We start from the raw sequence: 19,229 nt of genomic DNA, 5'->3' as shown, positions 1-19,229 counted from the left end.
TCGACGAATTTAAGGCATTACAGTGACTCTAAACACACTTGTTTTGTTGCAAAAGTGATAATTTACATGGAATAGTCATTTTCAGTCAAAAAATTAAACATAAAAAAATTTCCATTTCTGACCATCTGGAGAAATTTCGACAGGTCCCGGGTCATCGTTTTTCATCAGAAAATGGATTTTTTGGACTGTAGAAAAATTGATTCAAAATGTCATTTGGAGTGTGCCTCATGTTGAATAACTCCTTTTAAAGCCTCAATGTGACCAAAATTGCCTTATTACAGACATTTTCTCCTATTCAGAAGCTTCTATTTCGGCCTATTTCAGGCATTAAAGTGACTCTAAACACACTTGTTTTTGTTCCAAAAGTGATAATTTACATGGAATAGTCATTTGCAGTCAAAAAATTAAACTTTAAAAAATTTCCATTTCTGACCATCTGGAGAAATTTCGACAGGTCACAGGTCATCGTTTTTCGTCAGAAAATTGATTTTTTGGACTGTAGAAAAATTGATTCAAAATGTCATTTGGAATGTGCCTCATGTTGAAGAACTACTTTTTAAAGCCCCAATGTGAACAAAATTGCCATTATTACAGACTTTTTCTCCTATTCAGAAGCTTCTATTTCGACCAATTTAAGGCATTAAAGTGACTCTAAACACACTTGTTTTTGTTCCAAAAGTGATAATTTACATGGAATAGTTATTTGCAGTCAAAAAATTAAACTTAAAAAAAATTCCCTTTCTGACCATCTGGAGAAATTTCCACAGGTCACGGGTCATCGTTTTTCAACAGAAAATTGATTTTTTGGACTGTAGAAAAATGTATTCAAAATGTCATTTGGAATGTGCCTCATGTTGAAGAACTACTTTTTAAAGCCCCAATGTGACCAAAATTGCCATTATTACAGACTTTTGCTCCTATTCAGAAGCTTCTATTTCGACCAATTTCAGGCATTAAAGTGACTCTAAACACACTTGTTTTTGTTCCAAAAGTGATAATTTACATGGAATAGTCATTTGCAGTCAAAAAATTAAACTTTAAAAAATTTCCATTTCTGACCATCTGGAGAAATTTCGACAGGTCCCGGGTCATCGTTTTTCATCAGAAAATTGATTTTTTGTACTGTAGAAAAATTGATTCAAAATGTCATTTGGATTGTGCCTCATGTTGAATAACTACTTTTTAAAGCCTCAATGTGACCAAAATTGCCTTATTACAGACATTTTCTCCTATTCAGAAGCTTCTATTTCGACCAATTTCAGGCATTAAAGTGACTCTAAACACACTTGTTTTTGTTCCAAAAGTGATAATTTACATTGAATAGTCATTTGCAGTCGAAAAATTAAACTTTAAAAAATTTCCATTTCTGACCATCTGGAGAAATTTCGACAGGTCACGGGTCATCGTTTTTCATCAGAAAATTGATTTTTTGGACTGTAGAAAAATTGACTCCAAATGTCATTTGGAATGTGCCTCACGTTGAATAACTACTTTTTAAAGCCTCAATGTGACCAAAATTACCATTATTACAGACTTTTTCTCCTATTCAGAAGCTTCTATTTCGATCAATTTCAGGCATTAAAGTGACTCTAAACACACTTGTTTTTGTTCCAAAAGTGATAATTTACATGGAATAGTCATGCAGTCAAAAAATTAAACTTTAAAAAATTTCCATTTCTGACCATCTGGAGAAATTTCGACAGGTCACGGGTCATCGTTTTTCGTCAGAAAATTTATTTTTTGGACTGTAGAAAAATTGATTCAAAATGTCATTTGGAATGTGCCTCATGTTGAAGAACTATTTTTTAAAGCCTCAATGTGACCAAAATTGCCATTATTACAGACTTTTTCTCCTATTCAGAAGCTTCTATTTCGACGAATTTAAGGCATTACAGTGACTCTAAACACACTTGTTTTGTTGCAAAAGTGATAATTTACATGGAATAGTCATTTTCAGTCAAAAACTTAAACATAAAAAAATTTCCATTTCTGACCATCTGGAGAAATTTCGACAGGTCACGGGTCATCGTTTTTCATCAGAAAATTGATTTTTTGGACTGTAGAAAAATTGATTCAAAATGTCATTTGGAATGTGCCTCCTGTTGAAGAACTACTTTTTAAAGCCCCAATGTGACCAAAATTGCCATTATTACAGACTTTTTCTCCTATTCAGAAGCTTCTATTTCGACCAATTTAAGGCATTAAAGTGACTCTAAACACACTTGTTTTTGTTCCAAAAGTGAAAATTTACATGGAATAGTCATTTGCAGTCAAAAAATTAAACATTAAAAAATGTCCATTTCTGACCATCTGGAGAAATTTCGACAGGTCACGGGTCATCGTTTTTCATCAGAAAATTGATTTTTTGGACTGTAGAAAAATTGATTCAAAATGTCATTTGGAATGTGCCTCATGTTGAAGAACTACTTTTTAAAGCCCCAATGTGACCAAAATTGCCATTATTACAGACTTTTTCTCCTATTCAGAAGCTTCTATTTCGACCAATTTCAGGCATTAAAGTGACTCTAAACACACTTGTTTTTGTTCCAAAAGTGATACTTTACATGGAATAGTCATTTGCAGTCAAAAAATTAAACATAAAAAAATTTCCATTTCTGACCATCTGGAGAAATTTTGACAGGTCCCGGGTCATCGTTTTTCATCAGAAAATTGATTTTTTGGACTGTAGAAAAATTGATTCAAAATGTCATTTGGATTGTGCCTCATGTTGAATAACTACTTTTTAAAGCCTCAATGTGACCAAAATTGCCTTATTTCAGACATTTTCTCCTATTCAGAAGCTTCTATTTCGACCAATTTCAGGCATTAAAGTGACTCTAAACACACTTGTTTTTGTTCCAAAAGTGATAATTTACATGGAATAGTCATTTGCAGTCGAAAAACTAAACATTAAAAAATTTCCATTTCTGACCATCTGGAGAAATTTCGACAGGTCACGGGTCATCGTTTTTCATCAGAAAATTGATTTTTTGGACTGTTGAAAAATTGATTCAAAATGTCATTTGGAATGTGCCTCATGTTGAAGAACTACTTTTTAAAGCCTCAATGTGACCAAAATTGCCATTATTACAGACTTTTTCTCCTATTCAGAAGCTTCTATTTCGACCAATTTCAGGCATTAAAGTGACTCTAAACACACTTGTTTTTGTTCCAAAAGTGATAATTTACATGGAATAGTCATTTGCAGTCGAAAAATTAAACATTAAAAAATTTCCATTTCTGACCATCTGGAGAAATTTCGACAGGTCACGGGTCATCGTTTTTCATCAGAAAATTGATTTTTTGGACTGTTGAAAAATTGATTCAAAATGTCATTTGGAATGTGCCTCATGTTGAAGAACTACTTTTTAAAGCCTCAATGTGACCAAAATTGCCATTATTACAGACTTTTTCTCCTATTCAGAAGCTTCTATTTTGACCAATTTCAGGCATTAAAGTGACTCTAAACACACTTGTTTTTGTTCCAAAAGTGATAATTTACATGGAATAGTCATTTGCAGTCGAAAAATTAAACATTAAAAAATTTCCATTTCTGACCATCTGGAGAAATTTCGACAGGTCACGGGTCATCGTTTTTCATCAGAAAATTGATTTTTTGGACTGTAGAAAAATTGATTCAAAATGTCATTTGGAATGTGCCTCATGTTGAAGAACTACTTTTTAAAGCCCCAATGTGACCAAAATTGCCATTATTACAGACTTTTTCTCCTATTCAGAAGCTTCTATTTCGACCAATTTAAGGCATTAAAGTGACTCTAAACACACTTGTTTTTGTTCCAAAAGTGAAAATTTACATGGAATAGTCATTTGCAGTCAAAAAATTAAACATTAAAAAATGTCCATTTCTGACCATCTGGAGAAATTTCGACAGGTCACGGGTCATCGTTTTTCATCAGAAAATTGATTTTTTGGACTGTAGAAAAATTGATTCAAAATGTCATTTGGAATGTGCCTCATGTTGAAGAACTACTTTTTAAAGCCCCAATGTGACCAAAATTGCCATTATTACAGACTTTTTCTCCTATTCAGAAGCTTCTATTTCGACCAATTTCAGGCATTAAAGTGACTCTAAACACACTTGTTTTTGTTCCAAAAGTGATACTTTACATGGAATAGTCATTTGCAGTCAAAAAATTAAACATAAAAAAATTTCCATTTCTGACCATCTGGAGAAATTTTGACAGGTCCCGGGTCATCGTTTTTCATCAGAAAATTGATTTTTTGGACTGTTGAAAAATTGATTCAAAATGTCATTTGGAATGTGCCTCATGTTGAAGAACTACTTTTTAAAGCCTCAATGTGACCAAAATTGCCATTATTACAGACTTTTTCTCCTATTCAGAAGCTTCAATTTCGACCAATTTAAGGCATTACAGTGACTCTAAACACACTTGTTTTTGTTCCAAAAGTGATAATTTACATGGAATAGTCATTTGCAGTCAAAAAATGAAACATAAAAAAATTTCCATTTCTGACCATCTGGAGAAATTTCGACAGGTCCCGGGTCATCGTTTTTCATCAGAAAATTGATTTTTTGGACTGTAGAAAAATTGATTCAAAATGTCATTTGGATTGTGCCTCATTTTGAATAACTACTTTTTAAAGTCTTAATGTGACCAAAATTGCCTTATTACAGACATTTTCTCCTATTCAGAACCTTCTATTTCGACCAATTTCAGGCATTAAAGTGACTCTAAACACACTTGTTTTTGTTCCAAAAGTGATAATTTACATGGAATAGTCATTTGCAGTAAAAAAATTAAACTTTAAAAAAATTCCATTTCTGACCATCTGGAGAAATTTCGACAGGTCACGGGTCATCGTTTTTCAACAGAAAATTGATTTTTTGGACTGTAGAAAAATTGATTCAAAATGTCATTTGGATTGTGCCTCATGTTGAAGAACTATTTTTTAAAGCCTCAATGTGACCAAAATTGCCATTATTACAGACTTTTTCTCCTATTCAGAAGCTTCTATTTCGACGAATTTAAGGCATTACAGTGACTCTAAACACACTTGTTTTGTTGCAAAAGTGATAATTTACATGGAATAGTCATTTTCAGTCAAAAACTTAAACATAAAAAAATTTCCATTTCTGACCATCTGGAGAAATTTCGACAGGTCACGGGTCATCGTTTTTCATCAGAAAATTGATTTTTTGGACTGTAGAAAAATTGATTCAAAATGTCATTTGGAATGTGCCTCATGTTGAAGAACTACTTTTTAAAGCCCCAATGTGACCAAAATTGCCAATATTAAAGACTTTTTCTCCTATTCAGAAGCTTCTATTTCGACCAATTTAAGGCATTAAAGTGACTCTAAACACACTTGTTTTTGTTCCAAAAGTGATACTTTACATGGAATAGTCATTTGCAGTCAAAAAATTAAACATAAAAAAATTTCCATTTCTGACCATCTGGAGAAATTTTGACAGGTCCCGGGTCATCGTTTTTCATCAGAAAATTGATTTTTTGGACTGTAGAAAAATTGATTCAAAATGTCATTTGGATTGTGCCTCATGTTGAATAACTACTTTTTAAAGCCTCAATGTGACCAAAATTGCCTTATTTCAGACATTTTCTCCTATTCAGAAGCTTCTATTTCGACCAATTTCAGGCATTAAAGTGACTCTAAACACACTTGTTTTTGTTCCAAAAGTGATAATTTACATGGAATAGTCATTTGCAGTCAAAAAACTAAACATTAAAAAATTTCCATTTCTGACCATCTGGAGAAATTTCGACAGGTCACGGGTCATCGTTTTTCATCAGAAAATTGATTTTTTGGACTGTTGAAAAATTGATTCAAAATGTCATTTGGAATGTGCCTCATGTTGAAGAACTACTTTTTAAAGCCTCAATGTGACCAAAATTGCCATTATTACAGACTTTTTCTCCTATTCAGAAGCTTCTATTTCGACCAATTTAAGGCATTACAGTGACTCTAAACACACTTGTTTTTGTTCCAAAAGTGATAATTTACATGGAATAGTCATTTGCAGTCAAAAAATGAAACATAAAAAAATTTCCATTTCTGACCATCTGGAGAAATTTCGACAGGTCCCGGGTCATCGTTTTTCATCAGAAAATTGATTTTTTGGACTGTAGAAAAATTGATTCAAAATGTCATTTGGATTGTGCCTCATTTTGAATAGCTACTTTTTAAAGTCTCAATGTGACCAAAATTGCCTTATTACAGACATTTTCTCCTATTCAGAAGCTTCTATTTCGACCAATTTCAGGCATTAAAGTGACTCTAAACACACTTGTTTTTGTTCCAAAAGTGATAATTTACATGGAATAGTCATTTGCAGTAAAAAAATTAAACTTTAAAAAAATTCCATTTCTGACCATCTGGAGAAATTTCGACAGGTCACGGGTCATCGTTTTTCAACAGAAAATTGATTTTTTGGACTGTAGAAAAATTGATTCAAAATGTCTTTTGGAATGTGCCTCATGTTGAATAACTACTTTTTAAAGCCTCAATGTGACCAAAATTGCCATTATTACAGACATTTTCTCCTATTCAGAAGCTTCTATTTCGACCAATTTCAGGCATTAAAGTGACTCTAAACACACTTGTTTTTGTTCCAAAAGTGATAATTTACATGGAATAGTCATTTGCAGTCGAAAAATTAAACATTAAAAAATTTCCATTTCTGACCATCTGGAGAAATTTCGACAGGTCACGGGTCATCGTTTTTCATCAGAAAATTGATTTTTTGGACTGTTGAAAAATTGATTCAAAATGTCATTTGGAATGTGCCTCATGTTGAAGAACTACTTTTTAAAGCCTCAATGTGACCAAAATTGCCATTATTACAGACTTTTTCTCCTATTCAGAAGCTTCTATTTTGACCAATTTCAGGCATTAAAGTGACTCTAAACACACTTGTTTTTGTTCCAAAAGTGATAATTTACATGGAATAGTCATTTGCAGTCGAAAAATTAAACATTAAAAAATTTCCATTTCTGACCATCTGGAGAAATTTCGACAGGTCACGGGTCATCGTTTTTCATCAGAAAATTGATTTTTTGGACTGTTGAAAAATTGATTCAAAATGTCATTTGGATTGTGCCTCATTTTGAATAACTACTTTTTAAAGCCTCAATGTGACCAAAATTGCCTTATTACAGACATTTTCTCCTATTCAGAAGCTTCTATTTCGACCAATTTCAGGCATTAAAGTGACTCTAAACACACTTGTTTTTGTTCCAAAAGTGATAATTTACATGGAATAGTCATTTGCAGTCGAAAAATTAAACATTAAAAAATTTCCATTTCTGACCATCTGGAGAAATTTCGACAGGTCACGGGTCATCGTTTTTCATCAGACAATTGATTTTTTGGACTGTTGAAAAATTGATTCAAAATGTCATTTGGATTGTGCCTCATTTTGAATAGCTACTTTTTAAAGCCTCAATGTGACCAAAATTGCCTTATTACAGACATTTTCTCCTATTCAGAAGCTTCTATTTCGACCAATTTCAGGCATTAAAGTGACTCTAAACACACTTGTTTTTGTTCCAAAAGTGATAATTTACATGGAATAGTCATTTGCAGTCGAAAAATTAAACATTAAAAAATTTCCATTTCTGACCATCTGGAGAAATTTCGACAGGTCATGGGTCATCGTTTTTCATCAGAAAATTGATTTTTTGGACTGTTGAAAAATTTAATCAAAATGTCATTTGGATTGTGCCTCATTTTGAATAGCTACTTTTTAAAGCCTCAATGTGACCAAAATTGCCTTATTACAGACATTTTCTCCTATTCAGAAGCTTCTATTTCGACCAATTTCAGGCATTAAAGTGACTCTAAACACACTCGTTTTTGTTCCAAAAGTGATAATTTACATGGAATAGTCATTTGCAGTAAAAAAATTAAACTTTAAAAAAATTCCATTTCTGACCATCTGGAGAAATTTCGACAGGTCACGGGTCATCGTTTTTCAACAGAAAATTGATTTTTTGGACTGTAGAAAAATTGATTCAAAATGTCTTTTGGAATGTGCCTCATGTTGAATAACTACTTTTTAAAGCCTCAATGTGACCAAAATTGCCATTATTACAGACATTTTCTCCTATTCAGAAGCTTCTATTTCTACCAATTTCAGGCATTAAAGTGACTCTAAACACACTTGTTTTTGTTCCAAAAGTGATAATTTACATGGAATAGTCATTTGCAGTCAAAAATTTAAACATAAAAAAAATTCCATTTCTGACCATCTGGAGAAATTTCGACAGGTCCCGGGTCATCGTTTTTCATCAGAAAATTGATTTTTTGGACTGTTGAAAAATTGATTCAAAATGTCATTTGGATTGTGCCTCATTTTGAATAACTACTTTTTAAAGCCTCAATGTGACCAAAATTGCCTTATTACAGACTTTTTCTCCTATTCAGAAGCTTCTATTTCGACAATTTCAGGCTTTAAAGTGACTCTAAACACACTTGTTTTTGTTCCAAAAGTGATAATTTACATGGAATAGTCATTTGCAGTAAAAAAATTAAACTTTAAAAAATTTCCATTTCTGACCATCTGGAGAAATTTCGACAGGTCACGGGTCATCGTTTTTCATCAGAAAATTGATTTTTTGGAGTGTTGAAAAATTGATTCAAAATGTCATTTGGATTGTGCCTCATTTTGAATAGCTACTTTTTAAAGCCTCAATGTGACCAAAATTGCCTTATTACAGACATTTTCTCCTATTCAGAAGCTTCTATTTCGACCAATTTCAGGCATTAAAGTGACTCTAAACACACTTGTTTTTGTTCCAAAAGTGATAATTTACATGGAATAGTCATTTGCAGTAAAAAAATTAAACTTTAAAAAAATTCCATTTCTGACCATCTGGAGAAATTTCGACAGGTCACGGGTCATCGTTTTTCATCAGAAAATTGATTTTTTGGACTGTTGAAAAATTGATTCAAAATGTCATTTGGATTGTGCCTCATTTTGAATAACTACTTTTTAAAGCCTCAATGTGACCAAAATTGCCTTATTACAGACATTTTCTCCTATTCAGAAGCTTCTATTTCGACCAATTTCAGGCATTAAAGTGACTCTAAACACACTTGTTTTTGTTCCAAAAGTGATAATTTACATGGAAAAGTCATTTGCAGTCGAAAAATTAAACATTTAAAAATTTCCATTTCTGACCATCTGGAGAAATTTTGACAGGTCACGGGTCATCGTTTTTCATCAGAAAATTGATTTTTTGGACTGTTGAAAAATTGATTCAAAATGTCATTTGGAATGTGCCTCATGTTGAAGAACTACTTTTTAAAGCCTCAATGTGACCAAAATTGCCATTATTACAGACTTTTTCTCCTATTCAGAAGCTTCTATTTTGACCAATTTCAGGCATTAAAGTGACTCTAAACACACTTGTTTTTGTTCCAAAAGTGATAATTTACATGGAATAGTCATTTGCAGTCGAAAAATTAACCATTAAAAAATTTCCATTTCTGACCATCTGGAGAAATTTCGACAGGTCACGGGTCATCGTTTTTCATCAGAAAATTGATTTTTTGGACTGTTGAAAAATTGATTCAAAATGTCATTTGGATTGTGCCTCATTTTGAATAACTACTTTTTAAAGCCTCAATGTGACCAAAATTGCCTTATTACAGACATTTTCTCCTATTCAGAAGCTTCTATTTCGACCAATTTCAGGCATTAAAGGGACTCTAAACACACTTGTTTTTCTTCCAAAAGTGATAATTTAGATGGAATAGTCATTTGCAGTCGAAAAACTAAACATTAAAAAATTTCCATTTCTGACCATCTGGAGAAATTTCGACAGGTCACGGGTCATCGTTTTTCATCAGAAAATTGATTTTTTGGACTGTTGAAAAATTGATTCAAAATGTCATTTGGAATGTGCCTCATGTTGAAGAACTACTTTTTAAAGCCTCAATGTGACCAAAATTGCCATTATTACAGACTTTTTCTCCTATTCAGAAGCTTCTATTTCGACCAATTTAAGGCATTACAGTGACTCTAAACACACTTGTTTTTGTTCCAAAAGTGATAATTTACATGGAATAGTCATTTGCAGTCAAAAAATGAAACATAAAAAAATTTCCATTTCTGACCATCTGGAGAAATTTCGACAGGTCCCGGGTCATCGTTTTTCATCAGAAAATTGATTTTTTGGACTGTAGAAAAATTGATTCAAAATGTCATTTGGATTGTGCCTCATTTTGAATAGCTACTTTTTAAAGTCTCAATGTGACCAAAATTGCCTTATTACAGACATTTTCTCCTATTCAGAAGCTTCTATTTCGACCAATTTCAGGCATTAAAGTGACTCTAAACACACTTGTTTTTGTTCCAAAAGTGATAATTTACATGGAATAGTCATTTGCAGTAAAAAAATTAAACTTTAAAAAAATTCCATTTCTGACCATCTGGAGAAATTTCGACAGGTCACGGGTCATCGTTTTTCAACAGAAAATTGATTTTTTGGACTGTAGAAAAATTGATTCAAAATGTCTTTTGGAATGTGCCTCATGTTGAATAACTACTTTTTAAAGCCTCAATGTGACCAAAATTGCCATTATTACAGACATTTTCTCCTATTCAGAAGCTTCTATTTCGACCAATTTCAGGCATTAAAGTGACTCTAAACACACTTGTTTTTGTTCCAAAAGTGATAATTTACATGGAATAGTCATTTGCAGTCGAAAAATTAAACATTAAAAAATTTCCATTTCTGACCATCTGGAGAAATTTCGACAGGTCACGGGTCATCGTTTTTCATCAGAAAATTGATTTTTTGGACTGTTGAAAAATTGATTCAAAATGTCATTTGGAATGTGCCTCATGTTGAAGAACTACTTTTTAAAGCCTCAATGTGACCAAAATTGCCATTATTACAGACTTTTTCTCCTATTCAGAAGCTTCTATTTTGACCAATTTCAGGCATTAAAGTGACTCTAAACACACTTGTTTTTGTTCCAAAAGTGATAATTTACATGGAATAGTCATTTGCAGTCGAAAAATTAAACATTAAAAAATTTCCATTTCTGACCATCTGGAGAAATTTCGACAGGTCACGGGTCATCGTTTTTCATCAGAAAATTGATTTTTTGGACTGTTGAAAAATTGATTCAAAATGTCATTTGGATTGTGCCTCATTTTGAATAACTACTTTTTAAAGCCTCAATGTGACCAAAATTGCCTTATTACAGACATTTTCTCCTATTCAGAAGCTTCTATTTCGACCAATTTCAGGCATTAAAGTGACTCTAAACACACTTGTTTTTGTTCCAAAAGTGATAATTTACATGGAATAGTCATTTGCAGTCGAAAAATTAAACATTAAAAAATTTCCATTTCTGACCATCTGGAGAAATTTCGACAGGTCACGGGTCATCGTTTTTCATCAGAAAATTGATTTTTTGGACTGTTGAAAAATTGATTCAAAATGTCATTTGCATTGTGCCTCATTTTGAATAGCTACTTTTTAAAGCCTCAATGTGACCAAAATTGCCTTATTACAGACATTTTCTCCTATTCAGAAGCTTCTATTTCGACCAATTTCAGGCATTAAAGTGACTCTAAACACACTTGTTTTTGTTCCAAAAGTGATAATTTACATGGAATAGTCATTTGCAGTCGAAAAATTAAACATTAAAAAATTTCCATTTCTGACCATCTGGAGAAATTTCGACAGGTCACGGGTCATCGTTTTTCATCAGAAAATTGATTTTTTGGACTGTTGAAAAATTGATTCAAAATGTCATTTGGAATGTGCCTCATGTTGAATAGCTACTTTTTAAAGCCTCAATGTGACCAAAATTGCCATTATTACAGACATTTTCTCCTATTCAGAAGCTTCTATTTCGACCAATTTAAGGCATTCAAGTGACACTAAACACACTTGCTTTTGTTCCAAAAGTGATACTTTACATGGAATAGTCATTTGCAGTCGAAAAATTAAACATTAAAAAATTTCCATTTCTGACCATCTGGAGAAATTTCGACAGGTCACGGGTCATCGTTTTTCATCAGAAAATTGATTTTTTGGACTGTTGAAAAATTGATTCAAAATGTCATTTGGAATGTGCCTCATGTTGAAGAACTACTTTTTAAAGCCTCAATGTGACCAAAATTGCCATTATTACAGACTTTTTCTCCTATTCAGAAGCTTCTATTTCGACCAATTTCAGGCATTAAAGTCACTCTAAACACACTTGTTTTTGTTCCAAAAGTGATAATTTACATGGAATAGTCATTTGCAGTCAAAAATTTAAACATAAAAAAAATTCCATTTCTGACCATCTGGAGAAATTTCGACAGGTCCCGGGTCATCGTTTTTCATCAGAAAATTGATTTTTTGGACTGTTGAAAAATTGATTCAAAATGTCATTTGGATTGTGCCTCATTTTGAATAACTACTTTTTAAAGCCTCAATGTGACCAAAATTGCCTTATTACAGACTTTTTCTCCTATTCAGAAGCTTCTATTTCGACCAATTTCAGGCATTAAAGTGACTCTAAACACACTTGTTTTTGTTCCAAAAGTGATAATTTACATGGAATAGTCATTTGCAGTCGAAAAATTAAACATTAAAAAATTTCCATTTCTGACCATCTGGAGAAATTTCGACAGGTCACGGGTCATCGTTTTTCATCAGAAAATTGATTTTTTGGACTGTTGAAAAATTGATTCAAAATGTCATTTGGAATGTGCCTCATGTTGAAGAACTACTTTTTAAAGCCTCAATGTGACCAAAATTGTCATTATTACAGACTTTTTCTCCTATTCAGAAGCTTCTATTTCAACAATTTCAGGCTTTAAAGTGACTCTAAACACACTTGTTTTTGTTCCAAAAGTGATAATTTACATGGAATAGTCATTTGCAGTAAAAAAATTAAACTTTAAAAAATTTCCATTTCTGACCATCTGGAGAAATTTCGACAGGTCACGGGTCATCGTTTTTCATCAGAAAATTGATTTTTTGGACTGTTGAAAAATTGATTCAAAATGTCATTTGGAATGTGCCTCATGTTGAAGAACTACTTTTTTAAAGCCTTAATGTGACCAAAATTGCCATTATTACAGACTTTTTCTCCTATTCAGAAGCTTCTATTTTGACCAATTTCAGGCATTAAAGTGACTCTAAACAAACTTGTTTTTGTTCCAAAAGTGATAATTTACATGGAATAGTCATTTGCAGTCGAAAAATTAAACATTAAAAAATTTCCATTTCTGACCATCTGGAGAAATTTCGACAGGTCACGGGTCATCGTTTTTCATCAGAAAATTGATTTTTTGGACTGTTGAAAAATTGATTCAAAATGTCATTTGGATTGTGCCTCATTTTGAATAACTACTTTTTAAAGCCTCAATGTGACCAAAATAGCCTTATTACAGACATTTTCTCCTATTCAGAAGCTTCTATTTCGACCAATTTCAGGCATTAAAGTGACTCTAAACACACTTGTTTTTGTTCCAAAAGTGATAATTTACATGGAATAGTCATTTGCAGTCAAAAAATGAAACATAAAAAAATTTCCATTTCTGACCATCTCGAGAAATTTCGACAGGTCCCGGGTCATCGTTTTTCATCAGAAAATTGATTTTTTGGACTGTAGAAAAATTGATTCAAAATGTCACATGGATTGTGCCTCATTTTGAATAGCTACTTTTTAAAGCCTCAATGTGACCAAAATTGCCTTATTACAGATATTTTCTCCTATTCAGAAGCTTCTATTTCGACCAATTTCAGGCATTAAAGTGACTCTAAACACACTTGTTTTTGTTCCAAAAGTGATAATTTACATGGAATAGTCATTTGCAGTAAAAAAATTAAACTTTCAAAAAATCCCATTTCTGACCATCTGGAGAAATTTCGACAGGTCACGGGTCATCGTTTTTCAACAGAAAATTGATTTTTTGGACTGTAGAAAAATTGATTCAAAATGTCATTTGCAATGTGCCTCATGTTGAAGAACTACTTTTTAAAGCCTCAATGTGACCAAAATTACCATTATTACAGACTTTTTCTCCTATTCAGAAGCTTCTATTTCGACAATTTCAGGCTTTAAAGTGACTCTAAACACACTTGTTTTTGTTCCAAAAGTGATAATTTACATGGAATAGTAATTTGCAGTCAAAAAATTAAACTTTAAAAAAATTCCATTTCTGACCATCTGGAGAAATTTCGACAGGTCACGGGTCATCGTTTTTCATCAGAAAATTGATTTTTTGGACTGTTGAAAAATTGATTCAAAATGTCATTTGGAATGTGCCTCATGTTGAAGAACTACTCTTTAAAGCCTCAATGTGACCAAAATTGCCATTATTACAGACTTTTTCTCCTATTCAGAAGCTTCTATTTCGACCAATTTAAGGCATTAAAGTGACTCTAAACACACTTGTTTTTGTTCCAAAAGTGATACTTTACATGGAATAGTCATTTGCAGTCGAAAAATTAAACATTAAAAAATTTCAATTTCTGACCATCTGGAGAAATTTCGACAGGTCACGGGTCATCGTTTTTCATCAGAAAATTGATTTTTTTGGACTGTTGAAAAATTGAATCAAAATGTCATTTGGAATGTGCCTCATGTTGAAGAACTACTTTTTAAAGCCTCAATGTGACCAAAATTGCCATTATTACAGACTTTTTCTCCTATTCAGAAGCTTCTATTTCGACCAATTTCAGGCATTAAAGTGACTCTAAACACACTTGTTTTTGTTCCAAAAGTGATAATTTACATGGAATAGTCATTTGCAGTCAAAAAATTAAACATTAAAAAATTTCCATTTCTGACCATCTGGAGAAATTTCGACAGGTCACGGGTCATCGTTTTTCATCAGAAAATTGATTTTTTTGGACTGTTGAAAAATTGATTCAAAATGTCATTTGGAATGTGCCTTATGTTGAAGAACTACTTTTTAAAGCCTCAATGTGACCAAAATTGCCATTATTACAGACTTTTTCTCCTATTCAGAAGCTTCTATTTCGACCAATTTCAGGCATTAAAGTGACTCTAAACACACTTGTTTTTGTTCCAAAAGTGATAATTTTCTTGGAATAGTCATTTGCAGTCGAAAAATTAAACATTAAAAAATTTCCATTTCTGACCATCTGGAGAAATTTCGACAGGTCACGGGTCATCGTTTTTCATCAGAAAATTGATTTTTTGGACTGTAGAAAAATTGATTCAAAATGTCATTTGCAATGTGCCTCATGTTGAAGAACTACTTTTTAAAGCCTCAATGTGACCAAAATTGCCTTATTACAGACATTTTCTCCTATTCAGAAGCTTCTATTTCGACCAATTTCAGGCATTAAAGTGACTCTAAACACACTTGTTTTTGTTCCAAAAGTGATAATTTACATGGAATAGTCATTTGCAGTCGAAAAATTAAACATTAAAAAATTTCCATTTCTGACCATCTGGAGAAATTACGACAGGTCACGGGTCATCGTTTTTCATCAGAAAATTGATTTTTTGGACTGTTGAAAAATTGATTCAAAATGTCATTTGGAATGTGCCTCATGTTGAAGAACTACTTTTTAAAGCCTCAATGTGACCAAAATTGCCATTATTACAGACTTTTTCTCCTATTCAGAAGCTTCTATCTCGACCAATTTCAGGCATTAAAGTGACTCTAAACACACTTGTTTTTGTTCCAAAAGTGATAATTTACATGGAATAGTCATTTGCAGTCAAAAATTTAAACATAAAAAAAATTCCATTTCTGACCATCTGGAGAAATTTCGACAGGTCCCGGGTCATCGTTTTTCATCAGAAAATTGATTTTTTGGACTGTTGAAAAATTGATTCAAAATGTCATTTGGATTGTGCCTCATTTTGAATAACTACTTTTTAAAGCCTCAATGTGACCAAAATTGCCTTATTACAGACTTTTTCTCCTATTCAGAAGCTTCTATTTCGACCAATTTCAGGCATTAAAGTGACTCTAAACACACTTGTTTTTGTTCCAAAAGTGATAATTTACATGGAAAAGTCATTTGCAGTCGAAAAATTAAACATTAAAAAATTTCCATTTCTGACCATCTGGAGAAATTTCGACAGGTCACGGGTCATCGTTTTTCATCAGAAAATAGATTTTTTGGACTGTAGAAAAATTGATTCAAAATGTCATTTGCAATGTGCCTCATGTTGAAGAACTACTTTTTAAAGCCTCAATGTGACCAAAATTACCATTATTACAGACTTTTTCTCCTATTCAGAAGCTTCTATTTCGACAATTTCAGGCTTTAAAGTGACTCTAAACACACTTGTTTTTGTTCCAAAAGTGATAATTTACATGGAATAGTCATTTGCAGTAAAAAAATTAAACTTTAAAAAATTTCCATTTCTGACCATCTGGAGAAATTTCGACAGGTCACGGGTCATCGTTTTTCATCAGAAAATTGATTTTTTGGAGTGTTGAAAAATTGATTCAAAATGTCATTTGGATTGTGCCTCATTTTGAATAACTACTTTTTAAAGCCTCAATGTGACCAAAATTGCCTTATTACAGACTTTTTCTCCTATTCAGAAGCTTCTATTTCGACCAATTTCAGGCATTAAAGTGACTCTAAACACACTTGTTTTTGTTCCAAAAGTGATAATTTACATGGAATAGTCATTTGCAGTCGAAAAATTAAACATTAAAAAATTTCCATTTCTGACCATCTGGAGAAATTTCGACAGGTCACGGGTCATCGTTTTTCATCAGAAAATGGATTTTTTGGACTGTTGAAAAATTGATTCAAAATGTCATTTGGAATGTGCCTCATGTTGAAGAACTACTTTTTTAAAGCCTTAATGTGACCAAAATTGCCATTATTACAGACTTTTTCTCCTATTCAGAAGCTTCTATTTTGACCAATTTCAGGCATTAAAGTGACTCTAAACAAACTTGTTTTTGTTCCAAAAGTGATAATTTACATGGAATAGTCATTTGCAGTCGAAAAATTAAACATTAAAAAATTTCCATTTCTGACCATCTGGAGAAATTTCGACAGGTCACGCACGGGTCATCGTTTTTCATCAGAAAATTGATTTTTTGGACTGTTGAAAAATTGATTCAAAATGTCATTTGGATTGTGCCTCATTTTGAATAACTACTTTTTAAAGCCTCAATGTGACCAAAATAGCCTTATTACAGACATTTTCTCCTATTCAGAAGCTTCTATTTCGACCAATTTCAGGCATTAAAGACTCTAAACACACTTGTTTTTGTTCCAAAAGTGATAATTTACATGGAATAGTCATTTGCAGTCAAAAAATGAAACATAAAAAAATTTCCATTTCTGACCATCTCGAGAAATTTCGACAGGTCCCGGGTCATCGTTTTTCATCAGAAAATTGATTTTTTGGACTGTAGAAAAATTGATTCAAAATGTCATTTGGATTGTGCCTCATTTTGAATAGCTACTTTTTAAAGCCTCAATGTGACCAAAATTGCCTTATTACAGACATTTTCTCCTATTCAGAAGCTTCTATTTCGACCAATTTCAGGCATTAAAGTGACTCTAAACACACTTGTTTTTGTTCCAAAAGTGATAATTTACATGGAATAGTCATTTGCAGTAAAAAAATTAAACTTTAAAAAAATTCCATTTCTGACCATCTGGAGAAATTTCGACAGGTCACGGGTCATCGTTTTTCAACAGAAAATTGATTTTTTGGACTGTAGAAAAATTGATTCAAAATGTCATTTGCAATGTGCCTCATGTTGAAGAACTACTTTTTAAAGCCTCAATGTGACCAAAATTACCATTATTACAGACTTTTTCTCCTATTCAGAAGCTTCTATTTCGACAATTTCAGGCTTTAAAGTGACTCTAAACACACTTGTTTTTGTTCCAAAAGTGATAATTTACATGGAATAGTCATTTGCAGTCAAAAAATTAAACTTTAAAAAAATTCCATTTCTGACCATCTGGAGAAATTTCGACAAGTCACGGGTCATCGTTTTTCATCAGAAAATTGATTTTTTGGACTGTTGAAAAATTGATTCAAAATGTCATTTGGAATGTGCCTCATGTTGAAGAACTACTCTTTAAAGCCTCAATGTGACCAAAATTGCCATTATTACAGACTTTTTCTCCTATTCAGAAGCTTCTATTTCGACCAATTTAAGGCATTAAAGTGACTCTAAACACACTTGTTTTTGTTCCAAAAGTGATACTTTACATGGAATAGTCATTTGCAGTCGAAAAATTAAACATTAAAAAATTTCCATTTCTGACCATCTGGAGAAATTTCGACAGGTCACGGGTCATCGTTTTTCATCAGAAAATTGAGTTTTTTGGACTGTTGAAAAATTGATTCAAAATGTCATTTCGAATGTGCCTCATGTTGAAGAACCACTTTTTAAAGCCTCAATGTGACCAAAATTGCCATTATTACAGACTTTTTCTCCTATTCAGAAGCTTCTATTTCGACCAATTTCAGGCATTAAAGTGACTCTAAACACACTTGTTTTTGTTCCAAAAGTGATAATTTACATGGAATAGTCATTTGCAGTCAAAAAATTAAACATTAAAAAATTTCCATTTCTGACCATCTGGAGAAATTTCGACAGGTCACGGGTCATCGTTTTTCATCAGAAAATTGATTTTTTGGACTGTTGAAAAATTGATTCAAAATGTCATTTGGAATGTGCCTCATGTTGAAGAACTACTTTTTTAAAGCCTCAATGTGACCAAAATTGCCATTATTACAGACTTTTTCTCCTATTCAGAAGCTTCTATTTTGACCAATTTCAGGCATTAAAGTGACTCTAAACACACTTGTTTTTGTTCCAAAAGTGATAATTTACATGGAATAGTCATTTGCAGTCAAAAAACTTAAACATTAAAAAATATACATTTCTGACCATCTGGAGAAATTTCGACAGGTCACGGGTCATCGTTTTTCATCAGAAAATTGATTTTTTTGGACTGTTGAAAAATTGATTCAAAATGTCATTTGGATTGTGCCTCATTTTGAATAACTACTTTTTAAAGCCTCAATGTGACCAAAATAGCCTTATTACAGACATTTTCTCCTATTCAGAAGCTTCTATTTCGACCAATTTCAGGCATTAAAGACTCTAAACACACTTGTTTTTGTTCCAAAAGTGATAATTTACATGGAATAGTCATTTGCAGTCAAAAAATGAAACATAAAAAAATTTCCATTTCTGACCATCTCGAGAAATTTCGACAGGTCCCGGGTCATCGTTTTTC

This window comes from Triturus cristatus, chromosome 10 (genome assembly GCF_964204655.1).
Source record: "Triturus cristatus chromosome 10, aTriCri1.1, whole genome shotgun sequence".
Taxonomy (NCBI): domain Eukaryota; kingdom Metazoa; phylum Chordata; class Amphibia; order Caudata; family Salamandridae; genus Triturus; species Triturus cristatus.
Note: the sequence above shows the minus strand (reverse complement) of the source record.